The sequence below is a fragment of the Pseudophryne corroboree genome, chromosome 3 (genome assembly GCF_028390025.1).
Source record: "Pseudophryne corroboree isolate aPseCor3 chromosome 3, aPseCor3.hap2, whole genome shotgun sequence".
Lineage (NCBI taxonomy): Eukaryota > Metazoa > Chordata > Amphibia > Anura > Myobatrachidae > Pseudophryne > Pseudophryne corroboree.
The window spans coordinates 120,695,121-120,722,472 of NC_086446.1; the positions used below are offsets into that span (position 1 = coordinate 120,695,121).

General features: G+C 45.0%; 1 long non-coding RNA gene across 1 annotated transcript in view; it reads right to left on the bottom strand.

The window, feature by feature from the left end:
* Window positions 1-27,352, bottom strand: part of LOC135054939 (uncharacterized) — a 299,005-nt gene that overhangs the window by 12,060 nt on the left and 259,593 nt on the right. Inside the window, exons 2-4 of the long non-coding RNA XR_010243600.1 lie at window positions 19,323-19,444; window positions 12,695-12,861; window positions 6,651-6,772 (exon numbers count right to left, since the gene is read on the bottom strand). This is a non-coding gene — a long non-coding RNA (uncharacterized LOC135054939). The remainder of the gene's footprint in view (window positions 1-6,650; window positions 6,773-12,694; window positions 12,862-19,322; window positions 19,445-27,352) is intronic.

The following is a 27,352-nucleotide window of genomic DNA, read 5'->3' on the forward strand; positions in this document are numbered from 1 at the left end:
CGGCAGGCCACCCAAGAAAGTCCAACAGACTGAGTAGAATGGGCTTTGATGGTAGCAGGAGCTGGAAGGCCAGCCTGTACATAAGCATGTGCAATCATCATTCTAATCCATCTAGCCAAGGTCTGCTTGTTAGCAGGCCAGCCACGTTTGTAAAAAACAAACAGTACAAAGAGAGAATCAGACTTCCTAACGGAGGCTGTCCTCTTAACTTAGATACGGAGAGCCCGTACCACATCCACAGACTGCTCTTTGGATGATAAATCCAGAGAGACAAAGGCCGGAACCACAATCTCCTGGTTAAGGTGGAAAGAAGACACCACCTTAGGTAGATAACCAGGGCGCGTTCGAAGAACCGCCCGGTCATGGTGAAAAATCAGATAGGGGGACCTACAAGACAAGGCACCCAAATCTGATACCCGTCTAGCAGAGGCAATAGCCAGCAGAAACAAGACCTTGAGGGAAATCCACTTAAGGTCCGCAGATTCAAGAGGTACTAACGGAGACTCTTGCAAGGCCTTTTGAACCACCAACTAATCCCAAGGAGCCACAGGTGGAACAAAGGGAGGTTGAATCCGTAAAACACCCTAAGTGAGTCGCAATTTTTCTCAGAAACCATACCCTGTAGGTCAGAGAACCAATGCTGTCTGGGCCACGCTGGAGCTATTGGAAGAAGGATTCCCCCTTCTTACTTGAACTTCCTCACCACTCTGAGCAGGAGTGACACCGCAGGGAACACGTACGGCAATCCAAAAGTTCCATGGAATTGCCAGTTAGACCGCGAACGTCGCTTGAGGATCCCTTGTTCTTGCTCCGAAGACCGGAACCTTGTGATTGTGTCGAGACGTCATCAGGTCTACATCTGGTAGGCCCCACTTGTCCACTAGGAGTTGAAATACTTCTGGATGAAGGCTCCACTCTCTGGCGTGTACGTCCTGATGACTGAGGAAGTCCGCTTCCCAGTTGAGGACTCCCGGAATGAACACTGACGATATGGCTGGCAGATGGCGTTTTACCCATTGAAGAATCTTTGACACTTCCAACATTGCCATGCAGCTTCGAGTGCCGCCTTGATGATTTATGTACACCACCGTGGTGGCGTTTTCTGACTGTACTTGAACAGGCCTGTTCAGTACCAGATGCCGGGCCAGTTTCAGAGCATTGAATACAGCCTGCAATTGCAGAATGTTTATAGGGAGGAGAGACTCCTCCCTGGTCCACCGACTCTGAAGAGAGTGTAGTTCCAACACTGCGCCCCAAACCCTCAGACTGGCATCCGTCATCAGAAGAACCCAGTTGGAGATCCAGAAGGGATGACCCCTGCTCAATCGATGGTCCTGCAGCCACCAGGTCAGTGACAGACAGACCTCCGGAGACAAGGAGATCATTTTAGACCTGATACGGTGAGGCAGGCCGTCCCACTTGGCAAGAATCAGTTTCTGCAGAGGGCGGGAATGAAATTGAGCATACTCCACCATGTCGAAAGCTGATACCATGAGGACTAGTACTTGCATCGCCGAGTGTATCGACACATGCGGACGAGAGAGGAAGCAACGTATCTTGTCCTTAAGCTTCAGGACTTTCTCCTGTAACAAAAACAGCCTCTGGTTGTGTGTGTCCAACAACGCTCCCAGATGTACCATGCTCTGGGCAGGGACCAGGGATGATTTCTTCCAGTTGATGAGCCACCCGTGGGCTTGCTGAAACTGGACCATCAAATCCAAATGACGGAGGAGATCTTCTGGTGAATTGGCCAGGATCAGCAGATCGTCCAGATACGGCAGGATCCGGATGCCCCGACGGCGTAGTGAAGCCGTCAAAACTGCCATGACCTCATTGAAAATTTGCGGGGCTGTGGTCAGACCAAACAGTAAGCCCCGGAATTGGTAATGGAAATTGGCTATAGAAAACCGCATGTATTGCTGATGTGACATGGCAATAGGGATATGCAGGTAAACATCCTGTATATCCAGGGATACCATATAGTCCCCTGGTTCCAAAGCCAGGACAATAGAGTGAAGGGTCTCCATACGAAACTTGGAGACCCTCAAAACTTGTTCAAAGATTTGAGGTTGAGAATGGGCCGGGAGGAACCATTCGGTTTGGGGACTAGGAACAGCATTGAATAGTACCCCTGCCCCTCTGAGCCAGAGGCACTGCTACTACCACTCCAGTGTCCAGGAGGGATTGTACCACTAAACGGAGAGTTGTTGTCTTCACGTGATCTGAAGGGATGTCCGTCAGGCAACAGCGAGGAGGGGGACGTGTCTTGAAGGATATAGCGTATCCGTGAGTGACGACTTACCACACCCAAGCATCTGAAGTGGTCTTCAACCATACCTGGGTGAACTGTAGAAGTCTGCCTCCCATCCTGGGATCCCCCAGGGGGAGGCCCGCCCCGTCATGCCGCAGGCTTGTCAGATTTTGAAGTCGGCTGACGGGCAGCCCAGGCATGATTGTGCTTGGGCTTGGTGGTTTTGGAAGTGCGAGACTGTTTCGGGTACGCCTGACCCTTTGCTTTTCCTGGAAGGCGAAAGGAAGTATTCTTAGCCTTCGGGGCAGAAGGAGAAGTATTAGGTAGACATGCAGTCTTAACAGACGCCAAGTTAGCGACAATCTTGTTGAGATCCTCACCAAAGAGGATGTTTCCTTTAAACGGGAGCACCTCCAGGGTTTTCTTAGAGTCCAAGTCCACCAACCAGGACTGCAACCAGAGAATACGGCGAGCCAAAATGGATGTCGTAGCAGCCTTGGCCGCCAGAACACCTGCATCTGGAGCTGCTTCTTTAATGTAATGAGATGCCGTGACAATACAAGAGAGACATTGTCTGGCATGTTCAGAAAAATTGGACGGAAACTCAGCCTCTATTTCCTGAGCCCACGCCTCAATAGCTTCTGCGGCCCAAGTAGCCGCAATGGTGGGCCTCAAAGACCATCAGCCTCGATTCTCTTGGCGCTCAGGATTACAGTCCAAAGGTACTCTGACTCAAGGTTGATATGAGTCATGCACTCGGAACCTTAAAAACACAGAATGAAACCTCATAGGGCAATATATCCAATTCTTCTGTATTAGTACAATGATGGTAAGTGAGGACTCCTACCCCTTGGAGTGGTCTACGTTATAGGTAGACAGAAACCGCGTGTAGTATTTCTAGTGGTACAACCCACACCAGATACTGCATGTATTCATCCTCCAAGAGAAGAGATATTTCCAAAAATAGTATAATACTGTTTTAATTAAATATAATACACAATGTAAGACAAGTAACGGTGATGCTAGCCTCTCACCCGGTGAGTGGTCTACTCCAATCAGGGCAGACAAATGAGCATAAAGATGGAAAATCCAGGCGTCCCTGCAGGCTCCAAAACACACCGGGCTCAAGTCAGGGTCACTGCTTTCTCACTCCGCCAAAGCGTTTCGATACTTCCTGTATCTTCCTCAAGGCATGCCTTGAGGAAGATACAGGAAGTATCGAAACGCGTTGGCGGAGGGAGAAAGCAGTGACCCTGACTTGAGCCCGGTGTGTTTTGGAGCCTGCAGGGACGCCTGGATTTTCCATCTTTATGCTCATTTGTCTGCCCTGATTGGAGTAGACCACTCACCGGGTGAGAGGCTAGCATCACCGTTACTTGCTTACATTGTGTATTATATTTTATTAAAACAGTATTATACTATTTTTGGAAATATCTCTTCTCTTGGAGGATGAATACATGCAGTATCCGGTGTGGGTTGTACCACTAGAAATACTACACGCGGTTTCTGTCTACCTATAACGTAGACCACTCCAAGGGGTAGGAGTCCTCACTTACCATCATTGTACTAATACAGAAGAATTGGATATATTGCCCTATGAGGTTTCATTCTGTGTTTTTAAGGTTCCGAGTGCATGACTCATATCAACCTTGAGTCAGAGTACCTTTGGACTGTAATCCTGAGCGCCAAGAGAATCGAGGCTGATGGTCTTTGTGGTGTTGTATTGTGTCATTGGAGTGTAGGTGACGCTCCACATCAGCCGATTCACAAAGGCAGCTAATTGCGCACTGGTCAGGTTTTCAATTTTTGTTCTTGCAATGGTGGGCCTATGCACAGCCCCTGCGAGGGTATAGATAGCTTTTAAGCAGCCCTCCACATGCTTATCCGTCGGCTCCTGAAGAGAAGGGACGGTAGTGTCAAGCAGAGAAGATGCGAATCCACCGGCAGTGGCATTTTCCAATTTTTACTCAATTCTGCCTCAAGGGGATCAGGGCCGGATTAACCTTTGGGGGTGCCCTGGGCACTTAAGACAAGGGGGCCCTGGTGAAAGGGGGGGGGGGGTATATTAGATTGTGCATACCCATTCCAGGAGGGACAAAATGCTCCTGGACTTCTCTATTAATACTGTATATGATTAATGTCACCTTTGCTGAACTATTTCATTGATAAGAAAGGTTTTTTAACAAGGTGATTGCAATAATAACTTAAGAAGGAAGTCAAGGTAGAGAGTATTTTGTACCTCCTAAAATGGATCATGTTGAGAGGTAGGGATTGTGTATATAGAATTTAAACCAATTGTGTTGATTAGATTTAAACTGATAGTTTAATAATGCCTGGGGATTGTTTATGGCGCCACCTAATTGAGAGACAACTATTTTATTAAATATTCTTTTAGTGGAACAAAGACAACTTAAACAACCTTAAATTACACATAGAAAAATGAAATCCGTGAATAGCAGCAGTGTCTGTACTACTAACACACAGGGACAGGAGTCAGGAGGACTCTGTGTGTGTATCTCTCTCTAAACCCAAATGCTCTCATTATATAACAGGTCACACATACTGTCCAGCTTGCATTCTGGCTTGCTGGTTCTGCTTCTGAGGGAAAGTTAGTTATGTCAGTGTGCTTCAGCTGGGGGGCCCCGGGGTACAGTGTGCCCTGGCTCCCCTCTTAATCTGGCTATGAAGGGGATAGCGGGTTAGCATGTTCTTGTGCGGGGTGAATTTCTTTCCTAGGTTCTCCCAGGATTCCTGACGTATGTCAACCAAGTGGTCAGAATGAGGTAAGATCAATTTAGTAACCTTCTGATGTTTGAACCTGTCCGGTTTCTTAGATGTAGTAGCAGGCTCAAGATCATCATCAATCTGAAGAATGAGCCTGATAGCCTCTAATAGATCAGGAACATCCACATGTAAAACAGATTCCCCATCAGAAATGTCATGATCAGAGTCTGTGGGCTCAGTATACATGCCATCTTCATCGGAAGAGGTATCCGAAACATGCATGGATTGAGAGGAAGCAACAGCCCACTTAGAGGAATTCTTAGGTTTAGTCTTAGGCGGGCGAGGGTCAGGAATACATTTATCCAAAGAGTTATTCAATTGCTGTAACTGAGTGGACAAAGCATTTTCATAGGTCGCCCCCTTTTTGGCAGGCGGGCGCTTTGCACGCGCAGATGTCCCTCCTTCAGCAGAAGAAAAGTTGGGAGGAATGCACACAGTCACATGTGCAATGCAGGAATAATGACAAACAATAAAACTGCACTGGACTAGCAATACTATTACTAAAGCTATGTATATAAACAGATATATCAATGCACAGTAAAAACTGGATGAATATCACAGGGTACTTGTACTAAAGAACCCTGAAGTATGCACTTGTTCTTAACTAACACTGTCTAAATGACATGTAGAATACTTAAGTGTCCTGTAAATGCACAGCACTGATGATGCAGGCGTCTTTACAGAGGAGGCATCACCCAGCAGTACCAGAATCAGCGCAGGAGTGCGTAATGGCGCCCAAACGCTGACAGGGAGTGAGGGAGACAGAGAGATGCAGTTCCAGGGCAGGAACATTTACTCTGAATGGCGCCTAGGGGCTGGGGAAGGGGCTACAGCCAGAGCCTTATCCCCTTGCTGGACTCCACCACCGGGTGCTGCGGGCCTTAATAAAATGGATTATAGCCTAATCCGACCTGTGCCCTTGCCCTGTTGGTCTAGTGGGGTTCCTGTACTGCCACAGTGTCCACGCCAGCGCGCGGCACGCCTCCTAATGGCCACTGCGGATCGCGTTTTCCAGCGGGTCCCGTCTGGGGGACGCTTTTACCTCCTCCCTGAGTTCGGCCACGAGAACCCGGAGAACTTCGGTTAGTGTGTGTGCCCTGGGTGAAGAACCGGAGCCTCCGCTGTAAGTACCTGGCAACCAGGGACACGGGAGTATACAGCGCCACTGTGGGAGGTGATAGAGCTGAAGCAGGAGATATCAGAATGATATCTAGCACTAGAGTGCCTCTGCTGCAGCCCTTGAAGTCTTCTATCTTCTTTAAAATAGCTCTTCTTAGGGCTGATAGAGCAGCCCTGTCTGTTAGCTGCCTGCACTGCATGGCACCAACTTACAAACTGAGCACCTGTGCACGGAGGCGGGGTTATCGAGGAGGCGGCGCTGAGTATCTTGGGAACAGTCAAAGCTTTTAGCCTGTTGGTGCCTTGGATCAAGATCCTACTCTACACCCCGATGTTATTCCCTGTGGAATACCAGTATACCCCGCTGTAGAAAAGACCCACATAGTACATTATGAAAAAAAAGAAGGGGCGTGGACACAGAAAATGGAGTGTGTCAACATCGCACGACACCTGTTTCAAGTCGCACACATTCTTTTCAATTCCACATGCACCTTACCTATAGGATGGTTTCTCACAATTTGGAACCTCTGAAGAAATGCATCATCTAAGGCAGATGGCGTCTTCAGTCAGTATTCAATATTCATGTAGGAGATCACATTGGATTCGTCCAGAAGATGCCTGTTTGTGTAGGAATATTAACAAGATCATCATCATTCAACAGTGGTTTAGCCAGACTCACATCCTGCCCCTTGCATCTCTAAGGCACACCATCTCTCCCCCCGGCGTCTCTCAGCCTCACTATCATCTACCCCATGTCTCTCAGTCACACCATCATCTCCTCCCTGCATCATCTCTCAGCACACCATCTCCCCCCCTGCATCTCTCTGCCACATCATCATCTCACGCACAAATAATTGTCACTTTATATATAGGCAGCGGTGCAAATAAAAACAAATTTATTAGCTGTACTGTGTGCGTGCTAAAAAATGGGTGCGTCCACATGCCACACAGGGCGTGGCCAATGAAAATTGGTGCATGATACCCATATGAACCCAATAGTGCAGTGCAAGATACACATATGCCCCCAATAGTGCAGTGCCAGATACACATATGCCCCTAACAGTGCCAGATACACATATGCCCCCACGGTGCCAGATATGCCCCAACGGTGCATGATATGCTCCCACAGTGCTAGGTACACACATGTCCCCACAATGCCAGGTACACACATGTCCCCACAGTGCCAGGTACACACATGTCCGCACAGTGCCAGATATGCCCCCCACAGTGCCAGGTACACACACATGCCCCCCACCCCACAATGCTGCTCACCATTGCTGCTCTGGCTGCTACTGTGCATGTGTGTCAGGGGAGGAGAGCACAGCGAGTGGCGGGTAGGATCTCAAACCAGGTGCCAGTTGGTGAGCCAATCAGAGCTCGCGGACCGGCAGCCAATCAGGAGCCGTCGCTGCCGGTCCACGAGCTCTGATTAGCTCATGAACCGGAGGCTGGTTTGAGATTCTACACGCCGCTGCTGCAATGAGGGGCAGGAGAGACGTGCACTGCGCTCTCCTCCCCTGAAAGCTGACACACATGCCGCCGCCGGACTGAGCACTAAGGGACAGGAGAGGTGCATGCTGCACTCTCCTCCCCTGACACACACACACAGCAGTGGCTGCAAGTACAGGTGGGCGGCCGGTGGTACTGCGTACCAGCTGTCGATTTCTTACCGATACACAGTACCGCCCCCATACCGCCATACTTGCAGCACTGTATATAGGTGTCATGGTGTGTATGTCAATGTATGCATAGATGTAGGTGTGTGTATGTCTGTGTACGTAAAGGTGTTAGCATGTATGTCAATGTATGTATAGGTGTCAGCATATAAATAGGTGTCAGCATGTGCATGTCAGTGTATAAACAGGTGTGTATGTATAGCTGTCAGCATGCGAATCAGTGTCTCAGCATTTGTGTATCGGTGTATGTACAAGTGTCAGCGTGTATGTTGGTGTATGTGTAAGTGTCAGTGTGTGTTTGTCAGTGTGTCAACGTGTGTATATTGGTGTATGTCAGTGTGTCAGCGTGTGTATGTCAGTGTGTCAGCGTGTGTATGTCAGTTTATGTATAATTGTCAGCGTGTGCATGTCAGTGTGTGTATGTCGGTGTATGTATAAGTGTCAGCGTGTGTATGTCAGTGTGTGTATATCGGTGAATGTATAAGTGTCAGCATGTGAATGTCAGTGTGTTAGCCTGTGTTTGTCGGTGTATGAGTAGGTGTTTACGTATAGGTGTCAGCATGAGTATGCCGGTGTAAGTATAGGTGTCAGCATATGTATGTAGCGCTGTGTTACATCTGTGTGTGTGAGATATACGGTACAGTAACAGAGGTGTGTTATACACACTAACAGCCCCACTAGGACACTATTGCAGATCTACAGTATACAGCACAGAAAACAGCACCCTATACGAGATACATACATGACAAGCACAGTACATGATAAATACGTGACACACAGTACATGATACATAAATGACACACAGTACATCATACATAAATGTCACGCACACACAGCCCATAATACATACATGACACACACACACAGAGTACATGATACATACATGACACACACAGTACGTGATACATAAGTGACACACACACACACACACACACACACACACACACGGGTACATAATACATACATGAAACACACATACACAGAGTACATAATACATACATGAAACACACATACACAGAGTACATAATACATACATGACACACACATACAAGGGTACATAATACATACATGAAACACACATACACAGATTACATAATACATACATGACACACGCATACAGAGTACATAATACATACATGACACACATATACAGAGTACATAATACATACATGACACACATATACAGAGTACATAATACATACATGAAACACACATACACAGAGTACATAGTAACATAGTAACTAAGGTTGAAAAAAGACAATCGTCCATTGAGTTCAACCTATTTGTGGTCTCCTGTGCAGTCTTATTATAGGACTAGTTATTTTTAAGTTAGGACTAGTTATAGTAACTATAATGCGTGCCTACGCACAATAACCCTGAATATCTTTATCCAATAAGAATTTATCTAACCCATTCTTAAAGGTGATGATTGAGTCCGCTGTTACTACTCTCTCAGGCAGGGAATTCCAAACACGTATTGTCCTTACTTGAAAAAACCTTTTCGCCTCAATGTGCGGAAACTCCTCTCCTCTAACCTAAGTAAGTGACCACGTGTCCTCTGTGCTGATCTTATAGAAAACAAGTCCCTACCGAGCTCTGTGTATTGACCCCTTGTATATTTGTAGATGTTGATCATGACCCCTCTTAGTCTCCTCTTTTCTAATGTAAAAATGCCTAGCCGTGCAAGACTTCCTCGTATTTCAGCTTCTCCATGCCCTTGATTAGTTTGGTCGCCCGCCTCTGAACCTTTTCTAGCTCCAGGATATCCGTTTTGTAATATGGTGCCCAAAATTGCACACAGTATTCAAGATGTGGCCTCACTAGTGATTTATATAATGGGAGTATAATACTCTCGTCCCTTGCATCAATTCCTCGTTTTATGCATGCTAATATCCTATTAGCCTTCTTTGCTGCACTCCTACTTTGGGTACTGCTGCTTAATTTGTTATCTATGTGAACCCCTAAGTCTTTTTCCAGTACAGAATCCCCTAGTATTACCCCATTTAGTATGTAGGTGTAATTTTTGGTCTTGCCCCCACAGTGCATTACCTTACACTTGTCTGTGTTGAATCTCATTCTCCATTTTGCTGCCCATGCTTCCAGTTTAGTTAAGTCGTTATGAAGAGACTCAGCATCCCCCTCCGTATTTATAACTTTACACAATTTGGTAACGTCAGAGAAAATTGACACCCTCTGTAGACCTACTGTTAGGTCGTTGATGAAAAGGTTGAACCAAAGTGGTCCAAGTACAGACCCTTGTGGCACACCACTTAGTACCGTAGTCCAATTTGAAAATGATCCATTGACCACAACCCGCTGCTCCCTATTATCTAACCAATTACTGACCCAAGTGCATATTGTGCTCCCTAGCCCTATTTTTTGTATCTTATATATAAGACGCATGTGTGGTACAGTGTTGAAAGCTTTAGCAAAGTCTAAAAAGATTACATCCACCTCCTTACCCTGATCAAGGTTCGCACTTACTGTTTCATAAAAGCCAAGTAAGTTGGTTTGACATGATCTGTCCTTCACAAATCCATGTTGGTTCCTTTTAATGACCTTATTTGCTTCAAGGAACTTTTGAATACTGTCCCTTAGAATACCTTCCAATACTTTCCCCACTATAGATGTAAGACTAACTGGTCTATAATTACCTGGTTCAGCTTTGCCCCCCTTTTTGAATATCGGCACTACCTCCGCTATAAGCCAGTCTTTGGGAACCATACCCGATTTAACCAAATCCATGAAGATAAAAAATAGAGGTCTTGCTAGTTCAGCGTGCAACTCCATAAGAACTCTCGGATGAATTCCATCTGGACCAGGTGACTTATTAATCTTTGAGACTACCTCCTCACATAAATAAGCATAAATAAGCATTTAGCAGTGGGACATTATCTTTGTTGAGATTTTGTGTTAGACCCAGCATTTGGTCCTCTCTGGTAAATACCGTTGAAAAAAAACTTGTTTAGTTTGTTTGCTATGTCATTATCATTTTTGATTAAGACTCCCTTCTTGTCCTTTAAAGGGCTTATACTCTCCTTCTTTAGTCTCTTGCTGTTGATGTACTTAAAAAAAATTGGGATTCGCTTTGCTTTCCTTTGCTACTACTTTTTCAGTTTCTACTTTAGCCGCTCATTCCTTTTTTGCATATTTTGTTACAGTCCTTATAATGCTGGAATGACTCTGCATCCCCCTCAGATTTGTATTTTTTAAATGCTCATCTTTTTTTGTCCATTAATTCCTTTATATGTTTGTTAAACCACATTGGTTTGGGATTTTTATTCCTTTTTTTGCTGCTGGTGGGAATAAATTTACGAGCATTATTAATTAGTAGTGATTTTAATACATTCCATTTCTCTGTAGTATTTTTTCCTTGAAACAGAATTTCCCATTCAATGTCCCTTAACGCTTCCTTTATCATGTCAAAGTTGGCTTTGCTAAAGTTTAGATTCCTAGTTGAGCCAGTATAGGACTGCTTATGAAAACTGATATTGAATGTGACCATATTGTGGTCGCTGTTACCTATGGGCTCTCCTACTTCAATATTTGATACCAATCCCCATTGTTAGTTAATAACAGGTCTAAGATTGCATTGTACCTAGTTGGTTCCTCGATTAATTGAACTAAGTAATTATAATTTAACGTGTTTAAAAATATATTACCCCTAGCAGTATCACATGAATTCATTTTCCGGTTTATGTCGGGATAGTTAAAGTCTCCCATCACTACTATGTCTCCTACTCCTGCTGCTCTTTCAATTTGATTCAGTAACAATTTCTCGTCAGACACATTAATACCAGGTGGCCTGTAGCAAAACCCCAATAATAACTTCTTTATTCCTTTACCCCCGCATGCAATTTCTACCCATAACGTCTCCATAGTATTTACAGTCCCTTTTTGAATATCTTCCCGTATAACAGATTTTAGAAATGGCTTTATGTAAAGACATACCCCTCCACCCCGTTTATTTAGTCTGTCTCTCCTGTACAGCGTGTAACCCTCTAGATTGACTGTCCAATCGTGAGATTCGTCCCACCACGTTTCAGTAATGCCTATAATATCATATTCCCAGCTTGCTGCGAGGATTTCTAGTTCCCTTTTTTTACCTGTAAGGCTTCTAGCATTTACATACATACAATTGAGATATGTATTTCCCCTTATGGTAGGGACATCATAATTCTTATGCAGCAAAGATGACCCATAATCGTCATTGGTTACTGTTATTCTAAAACCCTTTTTAGTTCCCATGTTACTACCCTTGCCGTCTGCTCTATTCCTCACCCCTACTCCTCCCCCGTTTTGCTCACTAACGTCACCCATGCTATTCTTACTGAATGACCCGTGATTTCTTGCTAAACTCTCCCCCCAGGCACCTAGTTTAAAATCTCCTCCAAACTTCTAACCATCCTCCCCCCCAGCACTGCTGCCCGCTCCTCATTCAGGTGCCATCCATCACGACAAAAAAGATGGCGCCTGACAGAGAAGTCCACCCAGTGTTCTAGGAACACAAATTCTTCTTTCCTGCACCAATCTCTATGCTACACATTTACCTCCCTAATCTCCCCCTTTCTCCCTGGGCTAGCGCGTGGTAATAATTCTGAGAATATTACCTTAGATGTCCTTGCCTTAAGTTTCTTGCCTAATTCCCTATAGTCTTTCTTAAGGACATCCCACCTTCCACTAACTTTGTCGTTGGTGCCAACATGCACCAAGACCAACATAATACATACATGAAACACACATACACAGAGTACATAATACATACATGATGCACATACACAGAGTACATAATACATACATGACACACACATACACAATACATACACAATGCATACAGTATATGAGGCGCACAGATCAGTCAGACCTGGGCTGGTGATGAGGCTCCGGGCTCCACCTGCCCCTTCCAGCATCCATTCCACGCACAGTCATCTTCAGCCGGCAGGCCCCGCATGTGCACTACAGCCTGTTCGTCCCATGCGCCAACAGCTCCCGCGGGCGCACTGGAGGCCACAGCAACAACAGGAGGGAGGGCTGTATAATAAAAAAACTAACTTTGTTGTACAGTATACACTGCGATAGTGGCACCCCCCATCTGTCAGGTCTGCATAGTGCCCAGGGCACATGCCCAGCTCGACCTACCCTAGTTATGCCTTTGTTAATGAATGTTTCCAATAGAAATCATTTTCTTTATATTAGTCATTACGGGTCTATTCATGAAGCAGTGAAAAGGGTGGAGAAGTGAGCCAGTGGAGAATTTGCCCATGGCAACCCATCAGCATTGAAGTAACATTCAAAATTTGCATCATATAAAATTATACAAAGCAGCTGATTGGTGCAGTTAATAACATTCAATTCCAGTTATACATTCACATTAACTGTAAACAGACTTAGATCATATCTCTCATTTACCATAGCATAACAATACAATTTCATTTTGATTATTTTAAACTATACTAATGGAAGTTATACTCTGAGTTAAGTAACAGTTTAACATAATTGAGCTCTCTTTCGGTGGTGCACATTTGAGATTTCTCCTTCAACAAGTGAAAACTGTTTAAATTCGTATGATGTAGATGAGTAAACTGCTTTCTGGAATACGTTATGGTTAACAAAATTAGCAATTCACTAGCTGGATTATTCCAATTATGCACACTGTGTGTGGAGGCTCAATACATTAAAGGCCAAAGTTAGCTAAATAAAGACCTCCGCTGATTTATATATAAGGTATTTTTTGTAATCCCTGCACATTGTAATCCCTGCACATTGTAATCCCTGCACAATAAGGAAAAGCCTTCTATTTCCCTCCTAGCCGAGGTTGCAATTAATAGTTTAGTAATCAGATTTCCTCCTATTACTGGCTGGCACATAAATAGGTGAGATGTTAAAGTTGAGAGTTACTGATAGCTGAGAATGTTATCTGCTAGTGTTGGCATAATTTAAAGCTGTAGATAGCAATACATTTATTGCAGACTGTAATCCTATAAACATCCTAATGATACTCGGTGGACCCCTTCATTCAAAGTAAAGCATTCATATACCTCAAATACCAAGAAATAATGACACGGAGACTTGAATTTGGCAGAAAAATTGCTAGCTATTTATTGTACCCTAACCATTAGCAAACCTGTAATTGAAATTTTTTGTTAACATGCCGATTCAGCCGGCATATGGTGGCAGAAAAAAGAACGGCTCTATTGAACTGACGCTAACCTTAAAAACGTTAAAATTCAAAACTATCCTAATTTAAATACAAACTATAAAATCGGTAATAGGTGCCCAACTCAACCCCCACAGTGACTACACACCCTGATGGGTGCCTGCCGCTGCCCCCGGAAGGGTGGTTGAGCAGCCCTAAAAGTCGATGGAGGTGAGTGCACCTAAACCACACCAAACTGTAAATCACTACAGCTAACAATACAAACTACAACCTGCCGTTCTTTTCCGCCAACAGCGAAAAGGCTCCTCTCCAGAGTCTTCGCACCGCCACCATAACCTTACCCTAACTCCTGCAACACTAGACACAGATCCTCCAGGAAAATCATCATCCCCTCTTTGGATAGATGCACACCATCAGGCCGAAAAAGGTGACTGTCTCAAGACCGAATCCTAGGGTGGCGAACCACTTTGCCTCCGTGGGACAACACCCACTTCGCCACCGCCCTATTCACCTTTTGCCTGGCTTCATCAGTCAGGCGACCATCCGCCACACCTCGCCAACTCAACCTTGGCACCATCAAAGAGAACACCAAGACACAATTGGTCCATGCTGCGGCCACACTGACCAGATCCTTTATCATGGCCCACCGCAGCTCCAAAGATGTCCTCTTCCCCAGGTCGTTGCCACCTAAATGGACAACCAGCACCCTAGGGACTCCATGTTCGCTGGCCTGACTGACTAGCCTACTCTTCAGCTCATTCCACATCATCCCCCGCCAACCGAGCCAACGAACTCCCTGAGCCCTAGGAAACATCTGAGCCCCCTCCGAGGCCAAAAACCTGGCTGCCCAATACACATAAGAGTGGCCAACCACCCATGTAGCCAAGTCATCGTCCAACCAACCTGAAGAGAAGGAAAGGGGGTAAAATTGGTTACTAATTATCTATAGCATTGTTATTAAACGCATTAACCTGAAGGATATGCCAAAAGAAAAAAATGAGATTTCGTTTATTGCAGAAGTCACGGCCTAGCCGATCTGCACAAGCTTCCAGCCAATTTGAAGCAGAACATAAACACACAAATGGGAAGATAAAATTAGAATAAGAAATTAAACGGGGGGGGGGGGGGGGAGGGAAGGGGGGTATAAAATGGGAAAAACATGTAAGCACTCAGCTGGAGGTGAAAGCGTAAAAACCTGCTGAGGGACTTTGATTAGAACTGATCAGCCGAATTGTGGATTAGAATTCAGTCCGTCAAGTCAGGCAAAAAAATCGCAAAAGAACTCCAGACCCCCGCTGCCAGCAGCGGCGAGTGGCTAATCCCTGAGTAGGATAAAAAGGGGGAAACAAACAGACGCACAACACAAGAACGTACTGAACTGTACAACATAACTTATCCCAACTACAACTTAAACAACCCCATGCAAGCCGACATCTCATGCAACGGGGCGAATATATCGTCTGTAACTTGACGACTTCCATCGCCCCACCGCCTGGAACTCAGCCACGGAAAACCCTGCCGACATAGCCGACGTCGCAGCCCCGATGCGGAAGGAATGCGTCCCGAAAGCAGCGGGTGGAAAGCCCAAGCTCGCCAGACAGCGACCCAGCATCCAACGAAACTGATATTTCGTCACCGGCAGACCGTCATAATGCCGCAGCCATGACCCCCGACCAACGGGCCGTACTGCCGCATATTGACCTGCCAACCTTACTGGGCAAATGCTCTCCTCGAGTGCCGGAACCAAGGTGACCCAGCGACCTCTACCAACTTGGTCCGTCTTAGAGCGACGCAATCTGCACAGCAAGGACTTCTCACCCACCACCACGTCCCCGACAAGCATGCGCGAATCTGCTCGCTTAGAAGGTGCCACCAACTCCGATACCCGAAAGGCACCGTGATAGGCAATTGAGAACGCCAAACTGAACAGCAGCGACTCAAACATGGACGACGCGATACCACCAACCGCCCCGATGACAGCCGGAAGCAAGGCCGCATCAATGGGCCGCCTCCTATCAGGCGGCGTCGGCGCCACGCGCGCCCATCCCTTCATTGCCTTCAGCAGTATCCCGCTCTTCGTCACGTCAGGGACGCCCCTGATTTCGATACTTCCTGTATCTTCCTCAAGGCATGCCTTGAGGAAGATACAGGAAGTATCGAAACGCGTTGGCGGAGGGAGAAAGCAGTGACCCTGACTTGAGCCCGGTGTGTTTTGGAGCCTGCAGGGACGCCTGGATTTTCCATCTTTATGCTCATTTGTCTGCCCTGATTGGAGTAGACCACTCACCGGGTGAGAGGCTAGCATCACCGTTACTTGTCTTACATTGTGTATTATATTTTATTAAAACAGTATTATACTATTTTTGGAAATATCTCTTCTCTTGGAGGATGAATACATGCAGTATCCGGTGTGGGTTGTACCACTAGAAATACTACACGCGGTTTCTGTCTACCTATAACGTAGACCACTCCAAGGGGTAGGAGTCCTCACTTACCATCATTGTACTAATACAGAAGAATTGGATATATTGCCCTATGAGGTTTCATTCTGTGTTTTTAAGGTTCCGAGTGCATGACTCATATCAACCTTGAGTCAGAGTACCTTTGGACTGTAATCCTGAGCGCCAAGAGAATCGAGGCTGATGGTCTTTGTGGTGTTGTATTGTGTCATTGGAGTGTAGGTGACGCTCCACATCAGCCGATTCACAAAGGCAGCTAATTGCGCACTGGTCAGGTTTTCAATTTTTGTTCTTGCAATGGTGGGCCTATGCACAGCCCCTGCGAGGGTATAGATAGCTTTTAAGCAGCCCTCCACATGCTTATCCGTCGGCTCCTGAAGAGAAGGGACGGTAGTGTCAAGCAGAGAAGATGCGAATCCACCGGCAGTGGCATTTTCCAATTTTTACTCAATTCTGCCTCAAGGGGATCAGGGCCGGATTAACCTTTGGGGGTGCCCTGGGCACTTAAGACAAGGGGGCCCTGGTGAAAGGGGGGGGGGGTATATTAGATTGTGCATACCCATTCCAGGAGGGACAAAATGCTCCTGGACTTCTCTATTAATACTGTATATGATTAATGTCACCTTTGCTGAACTATTTCATTGATAAGAAAGGTTTTTTAACAAGGTGATTGCAATAATAACTTAAGAAGGAAGTCAAGGTAGAGAGTATTTTGTACCTCCTAAAATGGATCATGTTGAGAGGTAGGGATTGTGTATATAGAATTTAAACCAATTGTGTTGATTAGATTTAAACTGATAGTTTAATAATGCCTGGGGATTGTTTATGGCGCCACCTAATTGAGAGACAACTATTTTATTAAATATTCTTTTAGTGGAACAAAGACAACTTAAACAACCTTAAATTACACATAGAAAAATGAAATCCGTGAATAGCAGCAGTGTCTGTACTACTAACACACAGGGACAGGAGTCAGGAGGACTCTGTGTGTGTATCTCTCTCTAAACCCAAATGCTCTCATTATATAACAGGTCACACATACTGTCCAGCTTGCATTCTGGCTTGCTGGTTCTGCTTCTGAGGGAAAGCTAGTTATGTCAGTGTGCTTCAGCTGGGGGGCCCTGGGGTACAGTGTGCCCTGGCTCCCCTCTTAATCTGGCTATGAAGGGGATAGCGGGTTAGCATGTTCTTGTGCGGGGTGAATTTCTTTCCTGGGTTCTCCCAGGATTCCTGACGTATGTCAACCAAGTGGTCAGAATGAGGTAAGATCAATTTAGTAACCTTCTGATGTTTGACTGTCCGGTTTCTTAGATGTAGTAGCAGGCTCAAGATCATCATCAATCTGAAGAATGAGCCTGATAGCCTCTAATAGATCAGGAACATCCACATGTGAAACAGATTCCCCATCAGAAATGTCATGATCAGAGTCTGTGGGCTCAGTATACATGCCATCTTCATCGGAATAGGTATCCGAAACATGCATGGATTGAGAGGAAGCAAGAGCCCACTTAGAGGAATTCTTAGGTTTAGTCTTAGGCGGGCGAGGGTCAGGAATACATTTATCCAAAGAGTTATTCAATTGCTGTAACTGAGTGGACAAAGCATTTTCATAGGTCGCCCCCTTTTTGGCAGGCGGGCGCTTTGCACGCGCAGATGTCCCTCCTTCAGCAGAAGAAAAGTTGGGAGGAATGCACACAGTCACATGTGCAATGCAGGAATAATGACAAACAATAAAACTGCACTGGACTAGCAATACTATTACTAAAGCTATGTATATAAACAGATATATCAATGCACAGTAAAAACTGGATGAATATCACAGGGTACTTGTACTAAAGAACCCTGAAGTATGCACTTGTTCTTAACTAACACTGTCTAAATGACATGTAGAATACTTAAGTGTCCTGTAAATGCACAGCACTGATGATGCAGGCGTCTTTACAGAGGAGGCATCACCCAGCAGTACCAGAATCAGCGCAGGAGTGCGTAATGGCGCCCAAACGCTGACAGGGAGTGAGGGAGACAGAGAGATGCAGTTCCAGGGCAGGAACATTTACTCTGAATGGCGCCTAGGGTCTGGGGAAGGGGCTACAGCCAGAGCCTTATCCCCTTGCTGGACTTCACCACCGGGTGCTGCGGGCCTTAATAAAATAGATTATAGCCTAATCCGAATTGTGCCCTTGCCCTGTTGGTCTAGTGGGGTTCCTGTACTGCCACAGTGTCCACGCCAGCGCGCGGCACGCCTCCTAATGGCCACTGCGGATCGCGTTTTCCAGCGGGTCCCGTCTGGGGGACGCTTTTACCTCCTCCCTGAGTTCGGCCACGAGAACCCGGAGAACTTCGGTTAGTGTGTGTGCCCTGGGTGAAGAACCGGAGCCTCCGCTGTAAGTACCTGGCAACCAGGGACACGGGAGTATACAGCGCCACTGTGGGAGGTGATAGAGCTGAAGCAGGAGATATCAGAATGATATCTAGCACTAGAGTGCCTCTGCTGCAGCCCTTGAAGTCTTCTATCTTCTTTAAAATAGCTCTTCTTAGGGCTGATAGAGCAGCCCTGTCTGTTAGCTGCCTGCACTGCATGGCACCAACTTACAAACTGAGCACCTGTGCACGGAGGCGGGGTTATCGAGGAGGCGGCGCTGAGTATCTTGGGAACAGTCAAAGCTTTTAGCCTGTTGGTGCCTTGGATCAAGATCCTACTCTACACCCCGATGTTATTCCCTGTGGAATACCAGTATACCCCGCTGTAGAAAAGACCCACATAGTACATTATGAAAAAAAAGAAGGGGCGTGGACACAGAAAATGGAGTGTGTCAACATCGCACGACACCTGTTTCAAGTCGCACACATTCTTTTCAATTCCACATGCACCTTACCTATAGGATGGTTTCTCACAATTTGGAACCTCTGAAGAAATGCATCATCTAAGGCAGATGGCGTCTTCAGTCAGTATTCAATATTCATGTAGGAGATCACATTGGATTCGTCCAGAAGATGCCTGTTTGTGTAGGAATATTAACAAGATCATCATCATTCAACAGTGGTTTAGCCAGACTCACATCCTGCCCCTTGCATCTCTAAGGCACACCATCTCTCCCCCCGGCGTCTCTCAGCCTCACTATCATCTACCCCATGTCTCTCAGTCACACCATCATCTCCTCCCTGCATCATCTCTCAGCACACCATCTCCCCCCCCTGCATCTCTCTGCCACATCATCATCTCACGCACAAATAATTGTCACTTTATATATAGGCAGCGGTGCAAATAAAAACAAATTTATTAGCTGTACTGTGTGCGTGCTAAAAAATGGGTGCGTCCACATGCCACACAGGGCGTGGCCAATGAAAATTGGGGCATGATACCCATATGAACCCAATAGTGCAGTGCAAGATACACATATGCCCCCAATAGTGCAGTGCCAGATACACATATGCCCCCAACAGTGCCAGATACACATATGCCCCCACGGTGCCAGATATGCCCCCACGGTGCATGATATGCTCCCACAGTGCTAGGTACACACATGTCCCCACAATGCCAGGTACACACATGTCCCCACAGTGCCAGGTACACACATGTCCGCACAGTGCCAGATATGCCCCCCACAGTGCCAGGTACACACACATGCCCCCCACCCCACAATGCTGCTCACCATTGCTGCTCTGGCTGCTACTGTGCATGTGTGTCAGGGGAGGAGAGCACAGCGAGTGGCGGGTAGGATCTCAAACCAGGTGCCAGTTGGTGAGCCAATCAGAGCTCGCGGACCGGCAGCCAATCAGGAGCCGTCGCTGCCGGTCCACGAGCTCTGATTAGCTCATGAACCGGAGGCTGGTTTGAGATTCTACACGCCGCTGCTGCAATGAGGGGCAGGAGAGACGTGCACTGCGCTCTCCTCCCCTGAAAGCTGACACACATGCCGCCGCCGGACTGAGCACTAAGGGACAGGAGAGGTGCATGCTGCACTCTCCTCCCCTGACACACACACACAGCAGTGGCTGCAAGTACAGGTGGGCGGCCGGTGGTACTGCGTACCAGCTGTCGATTTCTTACCGATACACAGTACCGCCCCCATACCGCCATACTTGCAGCACTGTATATAGGTGTCATGGTGTGTATGTCAATGTATGCATAGATGTAGGTGTGTGTATGTCTGTGTACGTAAAGGTGTTAGCATGTATGTCAATGTATGTATAGGTGTCAGCATATAAATAGGTGTCAGCATGTGCATGTCAGTGTATAAACAGGTGTGTATGTATAGCTGTCAGCATGCGAATCAGTGTCTCAGCATTTGTGTATCGGTGTATGTACAAGTGTCAGCGTGTATGTTGGTGTATGTGTAAGTGTCAGTGTGTGTTTGTCAGTGTGTCAACGTGTGTATATTGGTGTATGTCAGTGTGTCAGCGTGTGTATGTCAGTGTGTCAGCGTGTGTATGTCAGTTTATGTATAATTGTCAGCGTGTGCATGTCAGTGTGTGTATGTCGGTGTATGTATAAGTGTCAGCGTGTGTATGTCAGTGTGTGTATATCGGTGAATGTATAAGTGTCAGCATGTGAATGTCAGTGTGTTAGCCTGTGTTTGTCGGTGTATGAGTAGGTGTTTACGTATAGGTGTCAGCATGAGTATGCCGGTGTAAGTATAGGTGTCAGCATATGTATGTAGCGCTGTGTTACATCTGTGTGTGTGAGATATACGGTACAGTAACAGAGGTGTGTTATACACACTAACAGCCCCACTAGGACACTATTGCAGATCTACAGTATACAGCACAGAAAACAGCACCCTATACGAGATACATACATGACAAGCACAGTACATGATAAATACGTGACACACAGTACATGATACATAAATGACACACAGTACATCATACATAAATGTCACGCACACACAGCCCATAATACATACATGACACACACACACACACAGAGTACATGATACATACATGACACACACAGCACGTGATACATAAGTGACACACACACACACACACACACACACACACACACACACACACACGGGTACATAATACATACATGAAACACACATACACAGAGTACATAATACATACATGAAACACACATACACAGAGTACATAATACATACATGACACACACATACAAGGGTACATAATACATACATGAAACACACATACACAGATTACATAATACATACATGACACACGCATACAGAGTACATAATACATACATGACACACATATACAGAGTACATAATACATACATGAAACACACATACACAGAGTACATAGTAACATAGTAACTAAGGTTGAAAAAAGACAATCGTCCATTGAGTTCAACCTATTTGTGGTCTCCTGTGCAGTCTTATTATAGGACTAGTTATTTTTAAGTTAGGACTAGTTATAGTAACTATAATGCGTGCCTACGCACAATAACCCTGAATATCTTTATCCAATAAGAATTTATCTAACCCATTCTTAAAGGTGATGATTGAGTCCGCTGTTACTACTCTCTCAGGCAGGGAATTCCAAACACGTATTGTCCTTACTTGAAAAAACCTTTTCGCCTCAATGTGCGGAAACTCCTCTCCTCTAACCTAAGTGAGTGACCACGTGTCCTCTGTGCTGATCTTATAGAAAACAAGTCCCTACCGAGCTCTGTGTATTGACCCCTTATATATTTGTAGATGTTGATCATGACCCCTCTTAGTCTCCTCTTTTCTAATGTAAAAATGCCTAGCCGTGCAAGACTTCCTCGTATTTCAGCTTCTCCATGCCCTTGATTAGTTTGGTCGCCCGCCTCTGAACCTTTTCTAGCTCCAGGATATCCGTTTTGTAATATGGTGCCCAAAATTGCACACAGTATTCAAGATGTGGCCTCACTAGTGATTTATATAATGGGAGTATAATACTCTCGTCCCTTGCATCAATTCCTCGTTTTATGCATGCTAATATCCTATTAGCCTTCTTTGCTGCACTCCTACTTTGGGTACTGCTGCTTAATTTGTTATCTATGTGAACCCCTAAGTCTTTTTCCAGTACAGAATCCCCTAGTATTACCCCATTTAGTATGTAGGTGTAATTTTTGGTCTTGCCCCCACAGTGCATTACCTTACACTTGTCTGTGTTGAATCTCATTCTCCATTTTGCTGCCCATGCTTCCAGTTTAGTTAAGTCGTTATGAAGAGACTCAGCATCCCCCTCCGTATTTATAACTTTACACAATTTGGTAACGTCAGAGAAAATTGACACCCTCTGTAGACCTACTGTTAGGTCGTTGATGAAAAGGTTGAACCAAAGTGGTCCAAGTACAGACCCTTGTGGCACACCACTTAGTACCGTAGTCCAATTTGAAAATGATCCATTGACCACAACCCGCTGCTCCCTATTATCTAACCAATTACTGACCCAAGTGCATATTGTGCTCCCTAGCCCTATTTTTTGTATCTTATATATAAGACGCATGTGTGGTACAGTGTTGAAAGCTTTAGCAAAGTCTAAAAAGATTACATCCACCTCCTTACCCTGATCAAGGTTCGCACTTACTGTTTCATAAAAGCCAAGTAAGTTGGTTTGACATGATCTGTCCTTCACAAATCCATGTTGGTTCCTTTTAATGACCTTATTTGCTTCAAGGAACTTTTGAATACTGTCCCTTAGAATACCTTCCAATACTTTCCCCACTATAGATGTAAGACTAACTGGTCTATAATTACCTGGTTCAGCTTTGCCCCCCTTTTTGAATATCGGCACTACCTCCGCTATAAGCCAGTCTTTGGGAACCATACCCGATTTAACCAAATCCATGAAGATAAAAAATAGAGGTCTTGCTAGTTCAGCGTGCAACTCCATAAGAACTCTCGGATGAATTCCATCTGGACCAGGTGACTTATTAATCTTTGAGACTACCTCCTCACATAAATAAGCATAAATAAGCATTTAGCAGTGGGACATTATCTTTGTTGAGATTTTGTGTTAGACCCAGCATTTGGTCCTCTCTGGTAAATACCGTTGAAAAAAAACTTGTTTAGTTTGTTTGCTATGTCATTATCATTTTTGATTAAGACTCCCTTCTTGTCCTTTAAAGGGCTTATACTCTCCTTCTTTAGTCTCTTGCTGTTGATGTACTTAAAAAAAATTGGGATTCGCTTTGCTTTCCTTTGCTACTACTTTTTCAGTTTCTACTTTAGCCGCTCATTCCTTTTTTGCATATTTTGTTACAGTCCTTATAATGCTGGAATGACTCTGCATCCCCCTCAGATTTGTATTTTTTAAATGCTCATCTTTTTTTGTCCATTAATTCCTTTATATGTTTGTTAAACCACATTGGTTTGGGATTTTTATTCCTTTTTTTGCTGCTGGTGGGAATAAATTTACGAGCATTATTAATTAGTAGTGATTTTAATACATTCCATTTCTCTGTAGTATTTTTTCCTTGAAACAGAATTTCCCATTCAATGTCCCTTAACGCTTCCTTTATCATGTCAAAGTTGGCTTTGCTAAAGTTTAGATTCCTAGTTGAGCCAGTATAGGACTGCTTATGAAAACTGATTTTGAATGTGACCATATTGTGGTCGCTGTTACCTATGGGCTCTCCTACTTCAATATTTGATACCAATCCCCATTGTTAGTTAATAACAGGTCTAAGATTGCATTGTACCTAGTTGGTTCCTCGATTAATTGAACTAAGTAATTATAATTTAACGTGTTTAAAAATATATTACCCCTAGCAGTATCACATGAATTCATTTTCCGGTTTATGTCGGGATAGTTAAAGTCTCCCATCACTACTATGTCTCCTACTCCTGCTGCTCTTTCAATTTGATTCAGTAACAATTTCTCATCAGACACATTAATACCAGGTGGCCTGTAGCAAAACCCCAATAATAACTTCTTTATTCCTTTACCCCCGCATGCAATTTCTACCCATAACGTCTCCATAGTATTTACAGTCCCTTTTTGAATATCTTCCCGTATAACAGATTTTAGAAATGACTTTATGTAAAGACATACCCCTCCACCCCGTTTATTTAGTCTGTCTCTCCTGTACAGCGTGTAACCCTCTAGACTGACTGTCCAATCGTGAGATTCGTCCCACCACGTTTCAGTAATGCCTATAATATCATATTCCCAGCTTGCTGCGAGGATTTCTAGTTCCCTTTTTTTACCTGTAAGGCTTCTAGCATTTACATACATACAATTGAGATATGTATTTCCCCTTATGGTAGGGACATCATAATTCTTATGCAGCAAAGATGACCCATAATCGTCATTGGTTACTGTTATTCTAAAACCCTTTTTAGTTCCCATGTTACTACCCTTGCCGTCTGCTCTATTCCTCACCCCTACTCCTCCCCCGTTTTGCTCACTAACGTCACCCATGCTATTCTTACTGAATGACCCGTGATTTCTTGCTAAACTCTCCCCCCAGGCACCTAGTTTAAAATCTCCTCCAAACTTCTAACCATCCTCCCCCCCAGCACTGCTGCCCGCTCCTCATTCAGGTGCCATCCATCACGACAAAAAAGATGGCGCCAGACAGAGAAGTCCACCCAGTGTTCTAGGAACACAAATTCTTCTTTCCTGCACCAATCTCTAAGCTACACATTTACCTCCCTAATCTCCCTCTTTCTCCCTGGGCTAGCGCGTGGTAATAATTCTGAGAATATTACCTTAGATGTCCTTGCCTTAAGTTTCTTGCCTAATTCCCTATAGTCTTTCTTAAGGACATCCCACCTTCCACTAACTTTGTCGTTGGTGCCAACATGCACCAAGACCAACATAATACATACATGAAACACACATACACAGAGTACATAATACATACATGATGCACATACACAGAGTACATAATACATACATGACACACACATACACAATATATACACAATGCATACAGTATATGAGGCGCACAGATCAGTCAGACCTGGGCTGGTGATGAGGCTCCGGGCTCCGCTGACCCCCAGGCACTACTTCAGGATTTGAGTAAGGCAGCGACCACCGCAGCTTGGCCAGCCCGAAGCAGGCCTCTAGCAGCAGCAGAACCACCTTGTCCCCAGGGCTGAGGCCAGAAAGGGAGAGCACCACCGCAGAGAGGGAGCTATATGCCACCAACCATCTGCTCCTGACCTGGCACCAGAGGAAGCCGGCCACGTCCCGCCAGAGAGAGAAAGCGCCACCTGCCCCTTCCAGCATCCATTCCACGCACAGTCATCTTCAGCCGGCAGGCCCCGCATGTGCACTACAGCCTGTTCGTCCCATGCGCCAACAGCTCCCGCGGGCGCACTGGAGGCCACAGCAACAACAGGAGGGAGGGCTGTATAATAAAAAAACTAACTTTGTTGTACAGTATACACTGCGATAGTGGCACCCCCCATCTGTCAGGTCTGCATAGTGCCCAGGGCACATGCCCAGCTCGACCTACCCTAGTTATGCCTTTGTTAATGAATGTTTCCAATAGAAATCATTTTCTTTATATTAGTCATTACGGGTCTATTCATGAAGCAGTGAAAAAGGTGGAGAAGTGAGCCAGTGGAGAATTTGCCCATGGCAACCCATCAGCATTGAAGTAACATTCAAAATTTGCATCATATAAAATTATACAAAGCAGCTGATTGGTGCAGTTAATAACATTCAATTCCAGTTATACATTCACATTAACTGTAAACAGACTTAGATCATATCTCTCATTTACCATAGCATAACAATACAATTTCATTTTGATTATTTTAAACTATACTAATGGAAGTTATACTCTGAGTTAAGTAACAGTTTAACATAATTGAGCTCTCTTTCGGTGGTGCACATTTGAGATTTCTCCTTCAACAAGTGAAAACTGTTTAAATTCGTATGATGTAGATGAGTAAACTGCTTTCTGGAATACGTTATGGTTAACAAAATTAGCAATTCACTAGCTGGATTATTCCAATTATGCACACTGTGTGTGGAGGCTCAATACATTAAAGGCCAAAGTTAGCTAAATAAAGACCTCCGCTGATTTATATATAAGGTATTTTTTGTAATCCCTGCACATTGTAATCCCTGCACATTGTAATCCCTGCACAATAAGGAAAAGCCTTCTATTTCCCTCCTAGCCGAGGTTGCAATTAATAGTTTAGTAATCAGATTTCCTCCTATTACTGGCTGGCACATAAATAGGTGAGATGTTAAAGTTGAGAGTTACTGATAGCTGAGAATGTTATCTGCTAGTGTTGGCATAATTTAAAGCTGTAAATAGCAATACATTTATTGCAGACTGTAATCCTATAAACATCCTAATGATACTCGGTGGACCCCTTCATTCAAAGTAAAGCATTCATATACCTCAAATACCAAGAAATAATGACACGGAGACTTGAATTTGGCAGAAAAATTGCTAGCTATTTATTGTACCCTAACCATTAGCAAACCTGTAATTGAAATTTTTTGTTAACATGCCGATTCAGCCGGCATATGGTGGCAGAAAAAAGAACGGCTCTATTGAACTGACGCTAACCTTAAAAACGTTAAAATTCAAAACTATCCTAATTTGAATACAAACTATAAAATCGGTAATAGGTGCCCAACTCAACCCCCACAGTGACTACACACCCTGATGGGTGCCTGCCGCTGCCCCCGGAAGGGTGGTTGAGCAGCCCTAAAAGTCGATGGAGGTGAGTGCACCTAAACCACACCAAACTGTAAATCACTACAGCTAACAATACAAACTACAACCTGCCGTTCTTTTCCGCCAACAGCGAAAAGACTCCTCTCCAGAGTCTTCGCACCGCCACCATAACCTTACCCTAACTCCTGCAACACTAGACACAGATCCTCCAGGAAAATCATCATCCCCTCTTTGGATAGATGCACACCATCAGGCCGAAAAAGGTGACTGTCTCAAGACCGAATCCTAGGGTGGCGAACCACTTTGCCTCCGTGGGACAACACC